This window comes from Mustela nivalis (assembly GCF_964662115.1).
Source record: "Mustela nivalis genome assembly, chromosome: 8".
NCBI classification, from domain to species: Eukaryota; Metazoa; Chordata; class Mammalia; order Carnivora; family Mustelidae; genus Mustela; species Mustela nivalis.
The window spans coordinates 47,844,556-47,866,862 of NC_139027.1; the positions used below are offsets into that span (position 1 = coordinate 47,844,556).

Here is a 22,307-nt window from a genome sequence, read left to right on the forward strand (position 1 = left end):
AGATACCAGAAGTATCATCATCAGCTAGGAACACCTTAGAAATGTAGAATCTCGGGCCCTATCTTGAGCCAACTACATAAGAATCAGCGTCTTGGTGAGATGTCCCAGGAAGTCGAACATGCACTAAAATTTGAGAACTACTGGTGTGGTGGTTCAAGATACAGAGTTGTTGAGTGAGGATCCAGACTGGCTGTGTTTGCAACCTTGCTATGTCCTTTTCCAGTTGTGGGACCAGGGACAAGGCACCTAATCTATCCAGGCCTCGATGTCCTCACCTGTAAAACAGACGTGAGAATGGTATTCATCTCACAGGCTTGTATGCAAAATGCTTGGTCTATAGCAAGAATCCTCGGAGACATCTCTTTGTATCGGTCTTCCGTTACCACCACGCCATTCAAGAGAGCAAGCCATTTTCTGCAACCCTCTCAGTTCAGAAGTTCTTCATCTAGGCCATTGACTTCTCTATCTGGCCAAGTACTTACAGTACTATCAATTTCACATTAGTTTTATTCCTTCTTCTATAGAACTACATTCAAGGAAAAGTTCCTGGCAAAGACATCCATCAATGTTTTAGTCTTCTCAAAGGAAAAGAGAACCCCAATTCAGCAAGAGTGTTCACATTAGTGCAGTGATTACGCATACAACACTAGGTAATCAACCTGGGAAGTTTATTGCCCACCCACTTGAGAGTTTAGTGTTATTAGCTAATTAAAGAGAGGATCTGTCCTCTTTTATATATTGCTCTTAATGAATTAGATAATCCCAGCACAGTTACCATGGTATACTATTTATAAAGACCTGCCATTTGGTTGTAATTTTTCAACTGATTAGAGCTTAATTTCTCTTGTAAATTGCCTATAAGTAACAAATACACCATAGCGGGGTGTCCAGGTTTATGGCAAAGTAAAATTTATCTGTTTGGGCTTCTTCGCTTCTGAAGTAAAACACAGCACCCGCTGCCTTCATATCTGGATCCAGCCGAGCAAGATAGACGCAGATGAATCGGGTATAACAGAAACGAGAGCACAGGACTTATAATAAAAGATAAATAGTGGGTTTTCCTTTAAATATATTATGTTCTCTTGTTGCCTTATTTGTGTCTTTCTGGAATGACAAGACATTTGTACAAAAATAAAGAGGAGACCTTCTACCTGAGCATATTTGAGTGATTTATTTTTCATCCGAAGTCTTTAAATAAACCAGATCATATTATGTTCTTCTCCTCTCTCCCTCTGCCTCTACCACCCTCTGTCTCAAATGTATGTACCTCATTACAACAAACGTCACTCATTTTTAGACTCCAATTTGCCACCATCCCACACAGACCTGCTGTTCCATCTCTCCATGTTAATTCCCATAAATAACTGATATCAAAATGCAGAGTCTTGGAGATACACTTCAGAAAACTTCATGTGTGGAGAAACGAGACACTGGAAGGCTATTCGAGGCCTTAGAAATTGCTACAGATTTCGTTCCATCCCTCCCTGAGGCTTCAGCAACACATTAATGACAGAGGGTTAGCACTGTCCATCATAAAATTGGAGTAATATACAAAGCATTGCAAACGTAGCTTTAAAGAAATCCAGAGCAATTTCCAAGTAACCCATATGTTCATAGGCTGCTTATATAGATGCAGGATAATTTATGTACCAAACACATATGTGATTCCTAAGACATATTTAGGAGTGTACAATGTCTAATTTTTTTTTATTGAGATCTTCATCTATTTGTATAACTGACTTGATGGTGAGTGTCCACACCAGGCACTCAAGTCATCCTACTATCTAAAAGAAATGCACAACAGTTTAGGATTGCCAAAGTGTTCTGGAAACCTGATACCTAACTTCGAAAACCCATGAAATGTGAATTTGGGAGCAATAAGTATTTCCCCTCCACCCTACCCTTAGGAGGGGACTCTCAGAAAGTATTTTAAGATTCAGTACATAGGGAAAAAAAACAAGTCTCAGGGGAGTGAAATGATCTCTCCAAGGTTAAGGCAGATGTGGGAGTAGCCAGGTTTAGTTGCCCTGCCTACCAAATCCTTACAGCACCGACAGCTATATCCAACAGGTACTGGATGTTCACAACTATATTTTCAGTGCAACTAAGATTGCAGGATGTTCTTGTTATGACAATTCTCTAGAATTTTCTGTAATACAGCTCATGACACCCATGTCTTGGCATCTCCTTTTAGTGGGAGCCTTGGATCTTCTAAATGCAATGAATGGCATTTGAGAGACTCAAACTTATTTTGAATTATTTTCTTAGAATTCAATAGTTTCTGAGTTATGCTCCTCGGAATTCTGTAGACTTCACAGGAGTGGATCAGAGACTACTAAGAAGAGGAGAAGAAGGAACTGAGCATTTGGGGCTCCTGCCCCTTGTCCCTTCTACAAACAGATCATTTCCATCTGCCTGAGCTTTAAGGAATGAGTTCCTACACAAGACTTCAAGAAAAGGCTTTGCTATAATAATTCTAAAGACTTCTCTTCTAATGTATATTAATCAAAGGTGGTTAAAGAACTGGATAATTCCAAGAAAAGTAGGATATGAAATATAAGTCTGGTGACAAAATATCTCAGTATATAAATTACTTGAAACAACAACTATGGAGGGGAGAGATATTTAACTGGATTTCTGCCAACTGTCTGTTCCAGGGTCAGCAAATGATCTCAACTTACACCAGTCATGTCAGTGGTCCCCTTCAAAAGAGTCTCAGTTGGAACTATAAATTATACAGTTGCCCTACATAGGAGACATACATAACATTAGTATATGAATGTATTTCCTCTTTAACAGTCCACTTTAACCTAATAGGCTCAATGTTTAAAAGAAGAAAGAACCAGTAGCATAACATAAAATGCAATTTGGTACAAGGACATTCTAGGTCATAGTCCAATGATTGCTCTGAATGAAGAAAAAGGTTTAATTTTCCTTCCAACAAAATTCAGTCAGGGAGCAATTCATGGATGATGATGTGGTCTCCCAAAGAAACTTCAATTTTGCCTGACCAATCAGAAATATGTTCACTTAACACCTTCTTATTATAATCTATTAAATAGATTAGATCACTTCACTTTTTCTGTGAAGTACCAGAGAATAAATATTTTAGAGACTGTGAGCTCTTGATCTTTGCCACAGCTATTCAACTCTTAGAAAAGCAGCAACAGACAACACCTAAATGAATAAGTATGGTAGTCTTCCAACAAAATTTGTTTCACATAAGCAATGGAACAGATTAGATCCACAGACTTGTTGGCCTATGGCTTGTGTGGCCATAGAATATATAGTTAGCCCCTAGAATATACTAGCAGAAATCCAGTTAAACATCTCTCCTACATGCAATGTAAGCTTCAGTAATTTACCAAGTAAGTATATGAAAAATAACAATACAAACTTAAAAATTCAACAATAAATGAGAGATTATGAACAGCGGTAACAACAAAAAATCCCTCCACGTTCAGTGTTATCAAGATCTTCCACTGAGTTGTAATTACAATGACTTATTAGCAGTGTATTAAAAAGGACCTATTATCCTAGGCATTCCAAATTCATATTATGGCCATTCAAATGAATTGCCTGCCCACACATATTTTGTCTTGAGCATGGAAAAACCATGACATAGTAAATAGTCCAACCAAGACTCTAATGAACCTAATTAAGCAGTAACAGCATGGAAACATGCGCACTCTTAGTTAAATTAATATTTCTTTCACAAGGAGTCACGGAGACAATATGGGTTTACATAAGCATCTGAACCATGAAAAATATATTTATTTACTTCCCAAGTAGGAGATAGTCACTGGTACCCTGCCAAATGAAATACTTCCTATATAATAACTAGACACAAGACTTACCCACTCACAAGGAAGCATTATGAGTGCTTCCCAGTGACATGTCATAAGCAGGATCACACAGATAAACAGAAACCACAGCTGTAAAAATAGATAGCTTTCTAAGGCCAAAATGTGACAGTACACCTCCAATCTTTGAAAGACAGTTACAAAGTTAGTAGTCATGAGATGACTCATGCCAGTCCTCATTAGTCCCTAATGGAATTCCCTCCGAAAAAGTCACTTAATTCTCTGAGTCTTATTTTTCCTCTATGTAAGGTGAGGGATTGAAATGAGAGAATATGATACATGTCACCCTCCATATCAAAACACAACAGAAAAAAGGAAAGCCTGGGTTTAATCCTTGCTCCATGGCTTTGGTGACTATCAAGAAATCAGTTGCTGGGGCACCAGGGTGGCTGGGGGCAACAGGGAAGGCACATGAAAGCAGAAAAAAGAGATAAAAGGAGCCTCTTCCCTCAGCGCAATTGAAAAGACTCCTGGGGGCACCTGGGTGGCTCAGTGGGTTAAAGCCTCTGCCTTCAGCTCAGGTCATGATCCCAGGGTTCTGGGATCGAGCCCCACATCGGGCTCTCTGCTCAGTGGGGAGCCTGCTTCCTCCTCTCTCTCTCTGCCTCTCTGCCTGCTTGTGATCTCTGTCTGTCAAATAAATAAATAAAATCTTTAAAAATAAAAAAATAAAAAAGAAATTAAAAAAAAAAAAGAAATCAGTTGCCTTCTCAAAATTTACAAAGTAAGCCTGATAATAATAATACCTATTCTGTAGGGATACAATAGGTAGCGATAACTAATGTGTATAAAACCTTTAGCTTTATGTGTCTGGCATATAATAAATATAATTTGCTTTTGATATTTAGTAGACAAGAGTTCTAGGAAAGAGGTTCAAAGTAGCCTGCCTTTAAACCCCTAAATCCAACAAAGTCTTTAAGCCCTGCAAAACCAAACACTGGATACATAAAACTTGAGCCCAGAATAACAGTTTCTTAAAATATAGATAGGAAAGAGGGAAGGAAGGGGGGAGGGAAGGAGAAGCGGAGAAAAGAAGGGAGGAGTAAAATATGCAATACTCTCCTCATTGTGGATCTATGAATTAAATTTGACAAGTAATATTTAAGTAACACAAAATCTTCCAGACAGTTAGTGAAAAAATACAAAAATAATTCATCTGCCCTAATAGTGCAGAAGCGTAGGACCTTGTTAGATGTATGTCTTCTCATTTATCTTAAAGACGATTAGGTTTTCTGAAGAAGAGATTTTTTAAAAATCAAATAAACACATGACAAATTGTTAAATAAAGACAAGAGTCTTCAGATCAAAAAGCTTAATGAATTGCAGCAACCAGAGACAAGAGGAGGAGGGACAAGGAAGAGGGACCAAGAGTGAGAAAAGTCAGTCTGAGGATGGTCCATCTGGAAGAGGGGCCTGGATCAACCAGAAGGAACCTCCAGAGTCCACATGACAGATGTTGGACTAGATCAAGGGCTGGCCAGATGGTAAGTAGTTAAGGCTATATGCACCACATGGCCTTTATCACAAATACTCAACTCTTACATTTTTAGTGTCAAAGCAGTCACAGATCATGCATAAACAATGGGTATGGCTGCCTTCCAACAAAATTTGATTTACAAAAACCAACAACAGCGAAATGTAGCCTACTGGCTATCATTTGTCCGTCCCTGCTTTCCACCAGGTCCACCCACGTCTGAGTTTTTAAACTTTATTAATTTCTTAGTCTTTCAGTAATATATTCAGGAAGGGCTTGTGAATGCTATTATTTCCTAAGTGTTTGCCTATCCTAGAATATATTTCACACAAAGATCATAGCTTGGCTAAGCATAGCATTATAAGAAGTTGGATTCTGCCACATTGCTCCACTGTTTCTGGTGATATGTAAAAAGAATACAGAGCCTTTTCTGAGTTTCCTTCTTCTGAACTGCCTCAACACCGTATGATTTCCCAGATTGAATTTTAACTAGCAGGCACTATGTTCACAAATGACTTTTGAAAGTTGTGTCAAAGTTACTGATAAAAGGTAGAATAGCAATCAGTAAAAGACTGGAATTTCTTGGGCTGTGCAACCCCAAAGGGCATATGACTTTGAGTTGATGAAAAATCAGTGTTTCCCTGCATTTTCTTTGATCTCTTATATAGAGGGAATGAGAAGGGAGAAGAAGAGAGACTTTAGGTCTTTGTTTCTCTCATATTTTTGCATTAGATTACATTAGCTTTTTGGACCGGTGGGAATTCGAATGCGAAATCCTCTAGACACACTGTCCAGTTTTTTATATGTCAATTCACGAATCAGCCACCTGTTTCAACTATTGAAACGTTTCATATATCTGGTGCTTTTCCTTTACTGACTGACATGCCAGAGAACATTCTGATGGATGACATGACAGAGATGGATTCTGGCCACCACAATGGAAAAGGGAAGTTCTTCTAGTTTCTGGGTTTATTTTGCCAGATTAGAATCCAGTTATTCATGACTGGTGGGCAACTTAATCAAGACACAGGGATAGACCAAAGAATTTCCTTGCTGTGACAGAATATTTTTTTTAAATTTTGTGACAACTCAATGATAACTGAAACTTTACCTCAGCCTCTATGAAATAAGCCCACTATGAAATATTCCCTCATGATAAACACAGTCTCCCCATCAAACATTACCTGAGATTAAGAACTACAATTACTTATCCTGTATATTAATATTCCACTTCCAAATCTTGATACTGTTTTTGGAGTGGGTAGAGAGATTCTTAAAACTCTGGATTCAGTTTTCTGTTACATGAAAGAGATGACACAAAGTCAACACTTTCCTCAGTTCATCTTAAATTAAAAAAAAAAAAAAGTGTGTGTATGCCCCTTTTCAATGTTAATTTAAAATCTCATTTAATGAACTTATTTTTTACTTAGCTTATTTAACAAGAATGACTCATTTTTATGGATACAAAAAAAAAATCAGTTATCCTGGATGATTGGGTCCTATGTCATTTATATTAGATGCCCCTCATCATGGGGAGAATAGGGTGATCCATCCTCATGGGAAATGAATTTGCCTTTCTTGCTGACAATATTTCTGCCAAAACCACCATCTGAGGTCTAAAAGAAGATCAACTTTAGACTAGTGATTTCTAACGCATTGCCTCCAACCAAGGAACTCATTTTATGTAAAAGCTGTGCTGCAAGGGGCTTACTCCCACAGAATTGACTGGTCTTCTTCAACACTGCATTATCTAGAAGTAATTGGCCTCACAGGTGAGTGGATTGACATAACTAAAGGCTACATCAGTAATCTATTGCCACATAACATATCACCCCAAAATTGTGATTAAAACAGTAGTTTATTATTTCCCACAATTCTGTAGCTCGAATGGACAATTCTTCTACTAGTTCTGCATGGGCTACCTTATTTGGCTTCAGTCAGCTGGATACTCAGTTATGATTAGATGGTCCAACTTGACACCTTGCCAAAGTCCAGATGGGATGGCTAGACCCCTCTCTCGTCCTAACCTGCTTCACACGATGGTGGAAGCATTCCAAGAGAGCAAGGTATGAAGTACAAGCACTTGTCAAAATTCTGCTTGTATTCACTTGTACTGAAATTCCATTGCCTTAAGCAGTCACAAAGCTAAACCCATAGCCAGTATGAGAATAGGGTACTATAATTATCACACTGAACTTTTTGAGCAAAGGGCCCAGAAACAAGAGGTGTTTCCATGCCAAATTTTATTAGGCACAAATATCAGGTGGTAGATACCTTTAACTGACTAAGCACATGCTCCCAAAATAGGATAGGGAAATGGGTGCAGGGTGTAGTGCTGGATTTTGGCTTTGTTTCCTTGTGAAAACTTACCTTTCACATACGCATAGGTATTGTATAATGGATTATTTTTACAGTCTTTTGAGATGGAATTCTGATTTTTATTAATAGATTTAATAGTGAGAGTTTATGATAAAGCTGTGGTTAATAGTTTATTGAAGTTCCTGAAATTTTTAAAAATAAGCTTACGAAAAGAATTACTTTGAATATGCAACTTTCTCCTTTCTGCCCTCATTTTGAAGCCACTTCAAGATGGTCTTATAAGTTACTCACATTCACTATGTAATAGTGATATATAGCAAATATTACCTGAAAAGTGATCATGAGATTTATTATAAATTTTTAAAGTGAATCCTTAGAATAAGGTAAAAATTAATGCTATGTGTACTTTTGATAAAAGAAATAATTTCTCCTAATAATAATTATGGCTATAACTCACCATATATTACCTGTCACTGTTGAGCAAATAGCAAAAAAGGAATTAACCTTTGAACAGAATTAAATGAAAATGAAAGAGCTAAGTGTTATAGGAGTGAAAATATTTATACAAATGCTAATTAAGTATTTGGCATTTAAGTTAAATGGCATAAAATAATATTTTTCAGGCAAGGAGGGAAAAGTACCATGAAAGCCACACTTACAACCTTTATACAGGCTAAGCATTTAAGGGACTGATTTTCTAAAAGATTTTTTAAGGCTGTGCTATGAATGTAGTTCATGTCTCAGTACCTGCATTTCTATGTGACTATAGACACAAACTAATTTCACAGTATTGACAGTCAAAGCTACTCAGTAATATGGGCAACCAAAATATTCAAATTATTACTTCTAAGGTATGTTTGAATAATACTAAAACAAGTATCATTCATTTTCTTAAATTGCCAATATGATCCTTTTAAGTAAACAACTCGGTTTAAAGATCTTTTCGTCAATTATTCCGACTGGCATTCTATAGAAACAAGTAAACTCAAAATGGTATTCAAATTACTGATTGAAAATACAAACAAAACTTTAAAATCCATTTGTAACCAACGTAATATAAGTTCAGCTTCCTAAGCCCTCTTGGTGTAAGTAATTAGTTTCCATGTAAATACGTGTGTCCCATGAATTGTAAGCTTTTGGAATAAAGGCTGGGAGTGGGTATCAGTTGGAGTTAGGCTCAGCTTTGAGTAATAGAGATCCAAAAATATGGGCTTAAATAAAACAGGATCCTTTCTCTGCCATGACATAGTCCAGGAATAGCCAGTCCAGGACAAATAAGGTGCTTTCTGCATGTCTTTAAACAACCTGCTTCCAGCCTTTGATCTCCAATTACCCAGAGCATGGCCTTCATCGTCATGGTACATGATGGGGACCTAGACATCACTCTACAATCTAAACTGCTGTTTGGAGAACTAAGAGAGGGAGAAAAAGGCAAAGAGAATCCTCAAGCTTTCTTATGAAGAAGTTTCTGGAAATGTGTCACCCATCATTTTAATATGCTTCACGTTAAGCAGAACATTGTCAAATAACCACTTAGCTGCAAAAAAGACTAGGAAATGTAATCTTTATTTACATGTGCTCTGCTCAAAATTTTTCTTCCACAGAAAAATGGACAGCAGATATTTGGGGACAACTCACTATCTCAGCCAGGTCCTTGTCTTACTCTTCCTGTTCCCTGCACCCTTTTCAGTGCCTAACAAAATAGACTTTCACTAAATTCTTGTTGAACAAATCAATAAGTGGGAGAATGAGCAAATGAAGTGAGAGAATACATATGAATTCACTTTAAAAGGCTTTAAGAACATGAATTTCAATTGGAGTGCTAATTAATATAATCCAAACTTCCGAAAGAGCAACACTCTAATCAACTTTTCAGATCCTCCTGAAAAATATGTTGAAATAAAAGTCAACTCTGAAAACTTTAAATGTTAACCCTAAATATTCAGTGTCTACCTATAATTATACAAAGAGAATATAGATATTAAACTCCATGATGAACAGTAAATGAATTAAATGCCATACCCCAGTTACTAAAAACAGCAATCTGAACAATGAATAGTCCTATTTTTAGACCTAAACATGTACCTGGAACTCTGTGGGATGCTCTAAATACATCAACTCCTTTAATATTTGAAACTATCTCAGACAATGAACAAAAACACCTTAAATATGAGGAACTACAATTTATAGAAGTTAGGCAACTTTCTCATGGTCATAGGAAGAAAGAAGCAGGTTCCATACTCGGAGCTGGCTGCCTCCCAAGCCTTTCTTCACTATGAGAATGTCATATACAGGACTATAAAATGAGACTGGATTGGCAGCCTGGATCCAGATTATGGATAGCCTTGAATTCAGGCCAGAGAAATTCAGTTTCATTCTGACATAAATTGAAAATCGTCACAGATGTTGGAGAATGTGATACATATGCGGTCTTGGAAATGTTACCCTGAAAATATTGTACAGGATGCACCTGAAGGAGACAGGGGAGCAAAAACGCTGACATGGCACTCAGAGTTTGCCAGTAAAGCGATGTCTAGACTAGAATTGTAGCTCCAGAATTCAAAACATGGTTACACACATAAATGTATTTCAAAGGAAAAAAATGAACCAAGAGAAATTTGGTGAACAAAGAGTGTATCATAGTTCTGTCTGACTTTCAGGTGAGGGATAAGAGGCTCTCAAACTGGAGCCAGAGTCCTGTGCTCCCTCCTTGGATTCCCACGCACCCCAACGGCCAATGGGCTCAGTCTCCTCCTCGTTGTTGATCATTTCTACAGGAGAGCAAGAGATGTGCACACGTTTCAGAACAACTTCCAGACCAAGAACACCCCGGTTCCTGGAGCCTACACTACCTCCCTCCTCATGCTATGTCATTAATTAACAAAATTTTCAAAGACCAATTATCAGAACATAGCCCTGATCTTGACAGAAGGAGAAAGGCACTACAGCTGAAATACTGGTTTCAAATACCGTACCAACAGAACACTAACTCCTATTACTAGCACTTCCTTGCTAATTACCCTCATTGCTATAGTTCTTTGACCTCAGCTTCTTAAAGTGTCTGTTTCCATCCTTAATGGATGGCTGGCTTCACTTCATGTGTTCTTGATAACATAGGAAGACTACAGTCCTCACCTTCCCATTCTTGCCTCTACACCCACCTCCCCTTTCATCTGTAGTACAGTGGAGAAAGCGTTACTCCTAACACAGAAAGAACTTCTACCTGGGCTCTGCTTCCCATTTCCTCTTGTCTTCCAAAATTCTGAAATAGCAATCATTCCTTTCTCACTCACATTTCTATTTTATTCATCTTCAGTTAAGCATCCAACTCTTGGTTTCAGCTCAGGTCATAATCTCAGGGTCCTGACATTTGAGCCCTGAGTCAGGCTCTTCACACAGCAGGGAGTTTGCTTGAGATTCTCTCCATCTCCCTCTCTCTCTGCCCCTCCCTGCCCCCCATCTCTCCCTTCCATTCAAAACAAACAATAAACACATCCTCCCTTGCTATCACTTCCTCCTCCAGCTACCAGTCCAGGTTCCCAGTCTCTTTCACCATCAAATGCCTAGGGAGTTGCTGCATACAACATTTCCATTTCCTTATCTCTACTCGAGTATGGCCTCTGTATTCATTACACAGACAGAACTCCAGGTGCTACGGATCACCCTGTTGAAAAGCCAATAGACACATTTCTCTCTTTATCTTATGTGATATAAAATAAGCATTCAAAACAATTTTCTCCTTCTTGAAATGCTCTTTTCTCTTAGTTCCTGGAAGAAGACTCACCCAAGTGTTTCTTTTACCTCACCTGCTCCTCCTTTCAAGTCTCCTTCCCTCTTTCATCTCCTCTACTGTAACTCCAAATGTTGGCATTTTTCAAGACTCACTTCTTGTCCCTCTTTTCTCTAGACATGCTCTTCTTGAGTAATCTGGTTTATGGCGACAGATTTACATTCCAAGCGAGTGCTAATGTTGCTCAGTATATACATAATGCTCTCAACCATGTCATCCTCCAAGAAGCAGTACAGTGTACTGAATAAGTGCCTTGTTTTGAAATGTAGTGTCCTTATTTCTAGCTGGGGGGTTTGTTCACATTGATTAACTTCTCAGTGCCCTACTTTCCCAGTGATAAAATGGTAATAATAAAAATACCTTTTTCTTAAGAGAATTGTGAAAATTAAATGGGTTATAACATGTTAAGTTATTAGAACCATGACCGGCCCATCATAAGCTGTCAAAAGAGCCTTGCTATTGTAAGTGAGTAATGAGTTAAAACAGAGCGAGGCACACTTTCAGGGCAGAAATGTCAGACTCTGCAAGAGGAAATGCCAGACACGGAAGTTGAGGTGGTCAAAGGCAGAGCAATGGTGTGGCCTTCTGAAAGTCAGACCAGGAAGGCTGTTACTGGCCCACCTAGAGGTTCTGCTGAGAATGGTCATGAAACTCTCCAGGCTTCCCAGCTGCTGAGAAGAGGGTCTTCTGGGCTTCCACATCCTTATCATGGGCTTCATCTCCTTATGTAACCTGAATGTGTCTCTTTCTTGCAATCTGAAAAAGCCTAACATTGTCTACAGTGTTGCCATCTGTTAAATTATTTAGTTAGCATACATTCTCAGGAGTGTAATTACTGGGTCAATGAGAATAAACACTTTTATGTTTCTTGACAGAATATTTATGTATGTTTTCTATAAGTACTAAACCAATTCACATTGCTTCCAGCAAAGTGTGTGCCTCTGCAATCTTACCCACAATGGATATTAGCAAAGATAAAATATTTAGTGTATGTTTATTGTGCCTTAATACGGTCACTCTTGCAGTGACTGAACAAAGGGAAGGACTCTGGCTCAGGCCCTAGGCTTGTTTGGCCAGAACAATCTATAGAACTTGCAAACCCCTTCAAAGGAAGGATTTAGAAAATCAATTTAACTCAAAGACCCTGAGTTTTAACAGAGTGGATAAACCCACATGAAATAATTTAAGAGGTTTTATTTTAGGTATAGTTTTGTTAATACAACTAATTCACTAATACTTTAATAAAAAGAACATGGTCTTGATTTCAGATGGACTCCAACTGAAGACTCATCATTTTCTAGTATTTTGATTTTAAACAGTTTGTTAATACAACTAATTCACTAATACTTTAATAAAAAGAACATGGTCTTGATTTCAGACGGACTCCAACTGAAAACTCATCATTTTCTAGTATTTTGATTTTAAACGGTTTGTTAATACAACTAATTCACTAATACTTTAATAAAAAGAACATGGTCTTGATTTCAGACGGACTCCAACTGAAGATTCATCATTTTCTAGTATTTTGATTTTAAACAGTTTTCTAACCTTAAGAGACGAATAATAATGCTTATCCCTACAGTGTAATGTGATAGTTAAATAAAATAATATGTATGCAAGATACATATTGATACATTCTCGCTCGCCGGTGATTTCAGGGATTTTCTGCCTTGGTGCACTCTCTCTTCTCCAACCCACTGCTAGTCATTTGTTCCTATGTATATCCTGCCTTTGTCTCTGGGCAAGGGAGAAAATAAGGATCATAAAGTTTTTCTTATTTCATTTGGCAAAGCAAAACACTGTCCTAATATTTGCATACTGTGGGTTGTCAGCTATGCAGTTTGTCAGCAAACTTCCTGTGATCCAGTATCTTAGGTTAAATGTATTTATTCAACTGAAACAGATTTATAGACCATGAAATATCCATCAATGGAAAATTTTTTTCACACAGAGGAAAATGCAACCATACATGACTTAGGAGTAATACCTCCAAAACAATCTTAGGCAAAAATAAGAAAAGGAGCTAGAAAATAATTATGTCTTCTTTCCTCACTCCATTCAATAAAACCCAATCTATCTCAGACCACACTGTATTCATAAAGTGTTTCTCCTTCCTTTCCAATGACTAAATGACCTCCTTCCCCTTTGACTATTCTTACCTTTTTATATCTACTGTTCATGAAGTTCTGATGAAAACCTAGCCTATATTGTTTTTCTAATGTATGCTTTATGTCTCCAAATACATTACCTGGATGACAGAGATATCTTTATATATTTTGTATCCTCTGCAAGAGGGAACACAGTTACCCATGTTCATAGTAGATATGCGTGTTTTATTGATCATCATGACTACAATTTAAAGTTAACATGTCATGGAGACTTCTTACAATTAGAGAAATTTTTCCTCTAATTACTTTTAGTAGTTAAATTTTGGAATCTAAACAAAAAGCTCAATATTGAAGAAATAGTTAATTCGTGGCCTACCCAAAAAATAGAATACGATTCAGGTATTAAAAATTATGCTTATTTGTAACAAGGCAATAAAGGTTTATGAAATATCAAAATATTTAAATATATTTATATTTTTATAAAATAATAAATATATTTATATTATAATAAATATTAAATATATTTAAATATGTGATTTCTATAAATTATATGATTTATATAAATCATTATTATATATAATAAATTTATTGTATTATAATTTATATAAGTATATTTATAAATTTGTATAATTTATATAATTAATTATATAAAATATTATAAATATTATATATAATAAGTTATACTATATATAACCCAAGATGCTCATCTCTCTCTTCTCCCTCATCAAGCTCATGAAGGCTGGGAGTCAGGAGAATGCTGCAGGCCCCTTCCCCCAACCCCTTCTCCCACTATCCCTACCTTTGACCCTAGATAATAAAGTTATTCACTAAAAAAAAAAAAAAAAAAAAAAACAAAAAAAAAACCCTAGTAGCCCAGATGCTAGAGAAGAAAGAGGCAGAACGGACACGTCGGCTGAACAAGAAAGTCCAGCAATTTCGGGGGCAAAAGCAGCAGCTCAAGAATCAGCGAGAATTTGACCTCTGGGATCCTGGTTGACTCTGGATGGAGTTTCCAGCCCATCTTGGCCCCAGCGATCCCCCCTGTGGCCCAGCCAGCTTGCAGTGCTTTGCTGGGGAGGACCTGGAGAGGGTCACGTGCCTGCAGGAGCAGTTCAGACAAAGCCTGGAGAGGCAGCTGCAGAAGCAACAGCAAGTCTAGGAGGATGAGAAGTGCGCGGATATGCTTAATGACCAACTGCGCCTTGCCACGGACATGCGGGCCGCCCAGCTGGCCAAGCTAGAGGAGTCCTGTCGCGTGGCCATGATGTCTGCTATGGCCAATGCCAGCAAAGCCCAGGCAGCCGAACTGGCTGAGCGGCAGCGTCATGAGCATCAGCATGAACAGGAGGTCAACCTCCTGAAGATCCAGAACCAGATCACCAGTGACCTACTAACGAAGAACCCCCAGGTTGCCCAGAACACTATAGGGTCCTGCTCTATTGTTGGAAGGGCATGACTCCAGAGCAGAGAGCTGCCACCAGGAAAGTCCAGGAGGTGCAACGCCATGAAAAGGAGGCATAGCATCAAGCCGACCAAACACTGGATGCCAAATGGGAGAGCCAGGCCTTGCACCTGGCCCAGGCAGCAATGGAGCTAGAGAACTTTGTGCTGAATTTCAAAGGGGCCTGGGCTTCTTCAGTCAGCTCCTTCAATTCATTTATATATACATATACACACATATATGTATATGTATTATGATATTTTATATGAATATATAATTTATATAAACATATTTTCTATAAATTATAATAATAAATATTATAATTTGTAAATTATTAAAAATCATATGTGATTTGTATAAATTAATATGTAAAATATTAAAATATATTTATTTTGTAAAAATAATAAATATAATATTTATATTATATTAAATAGATTTTAAAATATATTTAAATAATTAAAATATTTAAATTTATTTTAAAATATTAAATATTAAAAACAGACAGCATATCAAAATTTATTTTTAATGTACACCTCAATCGTTTCTGGAAAAATATATACAAAAACACTGAGGACTTCCGATTCTGGCTATGTCAGACTAGTTTGTAGCCAACCTTCCCACCAGAAACAATTAAAAATCTGTTGGGAAAAATCAGCTATGTGAGGTACTGGAGATCCACCAAAGTAGCCAGAATTTGAGGATCCAAAATTCTGGAAAGAATAATACATTAATATGAACCTAACCTTGTGTATTTCCTTTTTCCTCAAAATATTTATTATTCTTAAGAATAACAGAACCAAGTGTCCAAAAAGATGAGCAAAAGAGGACAGCTAAGACTTAGAGAAATAAGTCAGAACTCTTAGCAACTGTGCTGAACTGGGAAGGAAGGAGGGAAGGAGAGATGGAACGGAAGAAGGCAGGAAGACAGGAAGGTAAGGAAGGAAAGCTTGGAGCCACCATAATAGCCACCAGACCTTAAAGGGCCAAGATCCCAGAAAGAAGAAAGTAAAAAGCAATGATGAAATCCTCTGCCAAGGAATTTGGCTGTGAAAGAGTAGGGATTTGAAATGGCAGCCAGATAAAACAGCATCAAAAAAGGTCACATTGTTGGGGCGCCTGGGTGGTTCAGTGGATTAAGCCTCTGCCTTCAGCTCAGGTCATGATCTCAGGGTCCTGGGATCAAGTCCCATATTGGGCTCTCTGCTCAGCAGGGAGCCTGCTTCCCCCCTCTCTCTGCCTGCCTCTCTGCCTACTTGTGATCTTTCTCTCTCAGTCAAATAAATAAATGAAATCTTTAAAAAAAAAAAAAAGTCACATTATAAGTATGGAAATAGACTAAATTAGACTGCTACAATCTTAAGAAAAATAAAGATACTAGATGAAAAGACTTATGAAGCTACAATAGTTAAAAGTATGGAAGATACTTAAAGATAGTTAAAGAAAAATCCAATGTAATGGAATAGCGAAACTTTCTTATGGAAAGAAATGGAATTTTGACCTTTATGTCATAGCATACACAAAATTCATTTCCATGTAGATTTAAGATCTAAACTTAAAGGAAAAACAATAAAGTTTCTAGCAGACAACATAGAAGAAAGCCATTTTTATCCTAAGGTGGATGAAAATATCTTACAAAAGACACTACCCATAAAGGAAAGAAAATGATGAATTGAACTCTTCTTAAAGTCAAGAGCTTCTATTTATCAATAGGTACCACTAGGAGATTAAAAGAGCAAGAATGGAGAAGGTATTTGCCATATATACAATGAAGAATTTTAATCCAGGATATATAAAGAATTCAGAAAAATCAATGACAGGATGATAGCTAGCATAGTAGAAAAGGGAGCAAAACCTTGAGAAGGCACTCTACAAAAACAGGATACACAATGGACAAGAAATATATCAAAAATGCTAATAGTGGTAGACATACAAACTAAATGCATAATAAAATACCATCATATATTCTCCAGAACAGCAAAGATGTAAAACACTGACACATACCACATGTTGCCAGGGATAAGGAGCAACTGAAAGTCTTCTACCCTCCCCTACATGACTTTAAAAACCTGGCTGGAAGCATCGACTATGCGAGTAAACATATGCATACTCTCTGACCCAGAAATTCCACCCTTGGGTATACACCCCATAAAGCACACATGCATACAAGTATTAGAGAAAACATACAAAATGATTTACAACAATGTTCTTCACAATAACTAGAAAATAAAATTTTAAAGCTTGTCAGCAATAGAAAGAATAAATTTTGTTATGTTACTGCCATGGAATACTATGCAGCAATGAAAACTACCAAGTTACTGCTCTGAGCAGCCATGTTGATGAGTGTCACAAATAGAGTGTTGAGTGAAAGATGTTAGACAACAAAGGGTACATTTATATAAAGATGGCATTTACAATAACATTGAAAAATAGGAAATTAATCTATATCTTCAGAAATCAGGTTCCTGGATGGAGCTGGAGCTAGAGAGTATAATGTTGAGTGAAATAAGTCAGAGAAAGACAAACACCATATGATCTCACTCATATATGGAATTTAAGAAACAAAATAAATGAGCAAAAGAAAAAAAAAGAATGACAAATCAAGAAACAGACTTTTAACTACAGAGAACAAACTGATGGTTACCAGAGGGGAGGTGGGGGGAGGCTGGAGATTGGGGATGTGGATTAAACAGCACACTTTCATGAAGAAAATAAAATGATTAAAAAATATCTCCAAGAAGTAAAAATTTAAAAAGATTAAAAAAAAAAAAAAGGCTAATGATTCCTTGAAAGACAGAATAATGTCCCCCTAAAGATGTTCACATTCTTATCCTTATAAAGAGGAATGTTACCTTACATATGAAAGGGACTTGCAGACATGATTAAATTAAGGGTTTGGGGCTATGAAGATTATCCTGGATTATCTGGGTGGGTCCATTATAATCACAAAGGTCCTTATAAGAGGGAAACAGGAGGAGTCAAAGTGAGAAGGAGACAAATTTGAAGATAGAGAAAGAGATCAAAATCCATGAAATGCAGATGAACTCCAGAAAGCAGAAAAAGTAAGGAAACTGTTTTCCCCCTGAAGCCTCCGGAAGGAATGTAGTTCTGCCAAATTATTGACTTTAGACTTCTAAGCTGTAGAAGTGTAAAACACACACACACACACACACACACACACACACACACACACACACACACAAAACCATCATTTGAGGACCTATGAGAAGAAGGTAATAGAGGTTGAGACAAGGACCAGAGTGATTCCTCAATTGTTCAATAATGTAAAATGTACACATAAGGTCTGACCTTTTGATTGATTCACTTCTCTTCCATAAAAGGAATTTTTTAAAGATTTTATTAAAGTGGTTACACTAAAATGATAACTCTGGTTGACTATCTCTGGTTTATACTTTCCTACTTCCTCCAAATCATGTGCGATGATCTGTTTTCTTGACAAGCTAGTAAAAAGTAAAAAGCTTTAAAATAAACTCCAATTTGAGTTGCTTGCTCTCACAGGTGGGGTGGAAGATTTAGACAGATGAAAAACACTTATCTCATAGCCTCAAAACTGGGAGAGTAGGTATAGGTGTAAACGATTTTGATATTTAAAAATTAAATGTGAGCGATGCAGAATGGCAAAGGAACAGGGAAATGGTAAAGTTTTAAGATGAGATATTAGGAGATATTTCTTGAGAAGTGACATTGACAAAGATGAAAGGATAAATGCTTACATACAATCTGTTGTGTATTTTATACATGCTTATCATTGAATCTTCGTCAGACCTATGAACTAGGTACTGTTAATAGCCCACATTTGTAAATGAATAAACTGAGCATTAAAGACAAAGCCCAGTTTAGCTCAAAGTCAGGGAGAAGAAGCCCTGTGTAACTAACTTCAGGATCCGAGTTCAGTGTGCCTGTGTGTTAACATTCATGCCTGAGGCTACACGAGTTAATAAATGGGAAAGTAAAGGAAGTGTTTTCAAGAGAAAACAGATAGCTACAAATATCAGTATAACAAACTAATGTTTTGAGATATTAATTTTTTTCCTTAGTTTCCCTTTGCTTCCTTGTACATAATCCTTCCCATAATCAAAGAGCAAAATCCATAGGGACTCAAGAATTGATTTTATAGGGGTGCCTGTGTGCCTCAGTGGGTAAAGCCTCTGCCTTCAGCCTAGGTCATGATCTTAGGGTCCTGGGATCAAGCCCCACATTGGGCTCTCTGCTCAGCAAGGAGCCTGCTTCCCCCCACCCCTTTGCCTGACTCTCTGTCTACTTGTGATCTCTCTCTCTGTCAAACAAATAAATAAAATCTTTAAAAAAAAGAGTTGATTTTATAAATAGCAGGAAAGCAAAGAGAAAAAAGGAATCCTCAATATTTGATATGCTTATTTTCATTTAAATGATATTTTTTGACATCCAAATTAGGCTCACGGCGCCCACAGAGAATAAAAATTGTTTTGAAATTCTGAACTTTTTTATTTCAAAAAGATGTTTTTGTGGTGGGGTTTGTTTATTTTAAGAAAAGGAAAGGTTTTATTATATATATTATATAATATATAATATATATGTAAATATATAAAATATATAATATATTATATATAAATATACAAAATATAATATAAATAAAATATATATAATATGTATTATATATAAATAAATAATTATATATATATATATATATATATAGTGAAAAGTCTGAAAGGAGGCAAGGTATGGTGTTTATTACCATGACAGTATATAGTTGGAGACCAGAAGTCTGTATAGTCACCTGGCCTATGTGTAAATAAGGAAACCAAGTGGAGTATGATCTTAAGAGAGGTTGAAGGAACAAGTGAGCCTGCCCTTCGGGTGAACACAGCGGAAGGGATGGGGGTATTAAAAAAATAACTGGTGTCATTATGTAGAGTTAGCCAAGCATTGCAATGATTGTTGCTAGCCAATGAGCTTCTTCAATCCAGTGCCAAGAAGAACTTGTCATTGTTCTCCTTTAAGTAAAAGTTCCTTTGGGCTGAAGAGCCATATGGGCAGTCCCCATTTCTACTGGAGAGGGGTATCCACCTACAATTTCCTAGAGACCATCAATGAATCTTCTAGCAAAATGAATACTCATCCACATCCTGAGATTAATTGAACCCCATTAGAACTTTCCTTCAAGGGAATCCCTCCTAAATCTTTTCAAAGACTTGAGACTCCCCCAAATAAGGAAAAAACTCTTGACCTAGAGGAAGTTAGTGGTAGTAAAGAAATCCTGGAGAGGCTCCTGCGTGGGCGTGGACCTCTACAGTTATATTAAAACAGCATCATTTTAGAAATATTGCTCTGTACAGATGTTGAGACTATTAAAAGAAAAAGAAACAATTGATTAATTGATTAATTTGATTAATTCACTAATCAAAAGACTAGATTTTTTTAAAAAGCCAACAAATAAACTTCTAGCAAGGTTAATAAAAACTAAAGAAAAAATGCATGAATCTGTAATAAGAATGAGGAAGAAAATGTAACCCCAGACACTAACAAGATTTTCAAATTATTAGAATTTACAATGTCAACTCTTATTTAAAGAATACTAAAATATCAACAGAATAGATCATTTTCTAGAAAAAATATACCAACACTGAAATGTTAGAAAAAAGTAGAAAGCTGTAATAATAATAACCTAACCTTAAATATAAAGCCAAAATACTTTCATAAAACAAGAGTTCTATAGGGTTCCTGGGTGGCTCAGTGGGTTAGGCCTCTACCTTCAGCTCAGGTCATGATCTCTGGGTCCTGGGATAGAGCCTCACATCAGGCTCTCTGCTTGGCAGGGAGCCTGCTTCTCCCTCTCTCTCTGCCTACTCTGATCTCTCTCTCTGTGTCAAATAAATAAAATCTTAAAAAAAAAAAAAGAGTTCTTTACAATTGTACATAGATAATCCTTGTGATCCTCAGCTTGTTTGAAGACATAGAGATAAATAATCACCTCAAAAATTTTAATTATGAATTATGTTTTTTAAAACAAGCAATTACAGAAATATTTAAAGAAACATTCTACTGACATTCACACTCAGAGGAGCAGATACCAACATTCAACCATTTTTTTGCCAATACTTGGTATTCTTAGACTTTCATAACATTTCCAGTTTATTTAGTGTGAAATAATATTTACTCTGACTTCAAATTGCATATCTCTGATTTTCACTAAATTTGAGAACTTCTTAATGGTTACTAGCTTCCAGTTTCCTTGTCTGTGTTTAGCTCCTAGAATTCATTTGCTCATATTTCCTTTTTTTTTTTTTTTCCCCTATTGATCAGTAGGACACAAATTCTGGATACTATCCTTTGACAGAGATATATGTAGTAATCATCTTCCCTCTGGTTTGTCTTTAGATATTACTCATGATGTCTTTCAAATTTTTTTTTAAGTATTTATTTATTTATTTATTTATTTATTTATTTTTATTTTAGAGACAGCACAGTGGCAAGGAGCAGAGGGAGAGGGAGACAGTCTTAATTGAGCCCAAGCCCCGGCTCAATCTCACAACCCTGAGATCACAGAGCTGAAACCAAGAGTCAGACACTTAGCCTGAGCCACGCAGGCACCTCGTGATGTCTTTCTTTAAACAAAATACGTCAATTGTTTATACTCAAACCTCTTGATCTTTTCCTGTATAAATGTACTTTTTAGTTTGCCTATTAGAGGAAATAATTCCTAACTCAAGGTTAAATTTTTTTTCTTCTCGTATATTAAAGTTTTGCTTCTTTATCTTTAGATTTTAAGCTGCCTGAAATTTATCCTTATGTACGACATGAAGTAGAAATCTGATTTTATTTTCTCTCTATAAATAACAAATTATCTCTGAAATAGTTATCCAAGAGTTTCAAGGTTCCCCACTGATTTCTGGAATTACCTTTCTCATTTATCAACTTTCCCTATATGTCTGAATCTTTTTCTGAGATCCCTTTTTTGTCATAATAATTATGCTGTCCTAACAATTATAACTTTATAACTAGTCAACAACTATGGGGCAAATGTTGTTACTTGCTTGCACCATCTAAATCTCCAAACTCAGGTCCTTCCAATCCTAGGGAATCCCTTTCCCTATTTCCCTTCCTGGAATTCTTTTAGTTTGTTCTGTGAAAAACTTAGGAATTGATCTTCTAATTCTTTAATCTCATTTGTTCTATTTTTAACCTCTTCTTTAATTCTCCATACTGGTGGAATTTCTCAATTTTATATTAGAAACCCTGTATTACATTTTTTATTTCTAGTACGGTAATTTTTAACAGTTAAGAGTGTTTATTTGCTGTGGGAATATTCCTTTTG

At 36.5% G+C, this 22,307-nt stretch overlaps 1 pseudogene across 1 annotated transcript in view; it reads left to right on the plus strand.

Moving 5' to 3' along the window:
• The first annotated feature begins 7,376 nt into the window (after positions 1 to 7,376).
• The window catches only part of LOC309870623 (RIB43A-like with coiled-coils protein 1), a 171,049-nt pseudogene continuing 156,118 nt past the window's right edge, over positions 7,377 to 22,307 (plus strand). The window contains exons 1-4 of the transcript in view: positions 7,377 to 7,403; positions 10,060 to 10,177; positions 11,564 to 11,683; positions 14,424 to 15,192. The product of the transcript in view is annotated as an RIB43A-like with coiled-coils protein 1 (transcript). The remainder of the gene's footprint in view (positions 7,404 to 10,059; positions 10,178 to 11,563; positions 11,684 to 14,423; positions 15,193 to 22,307) is intronic.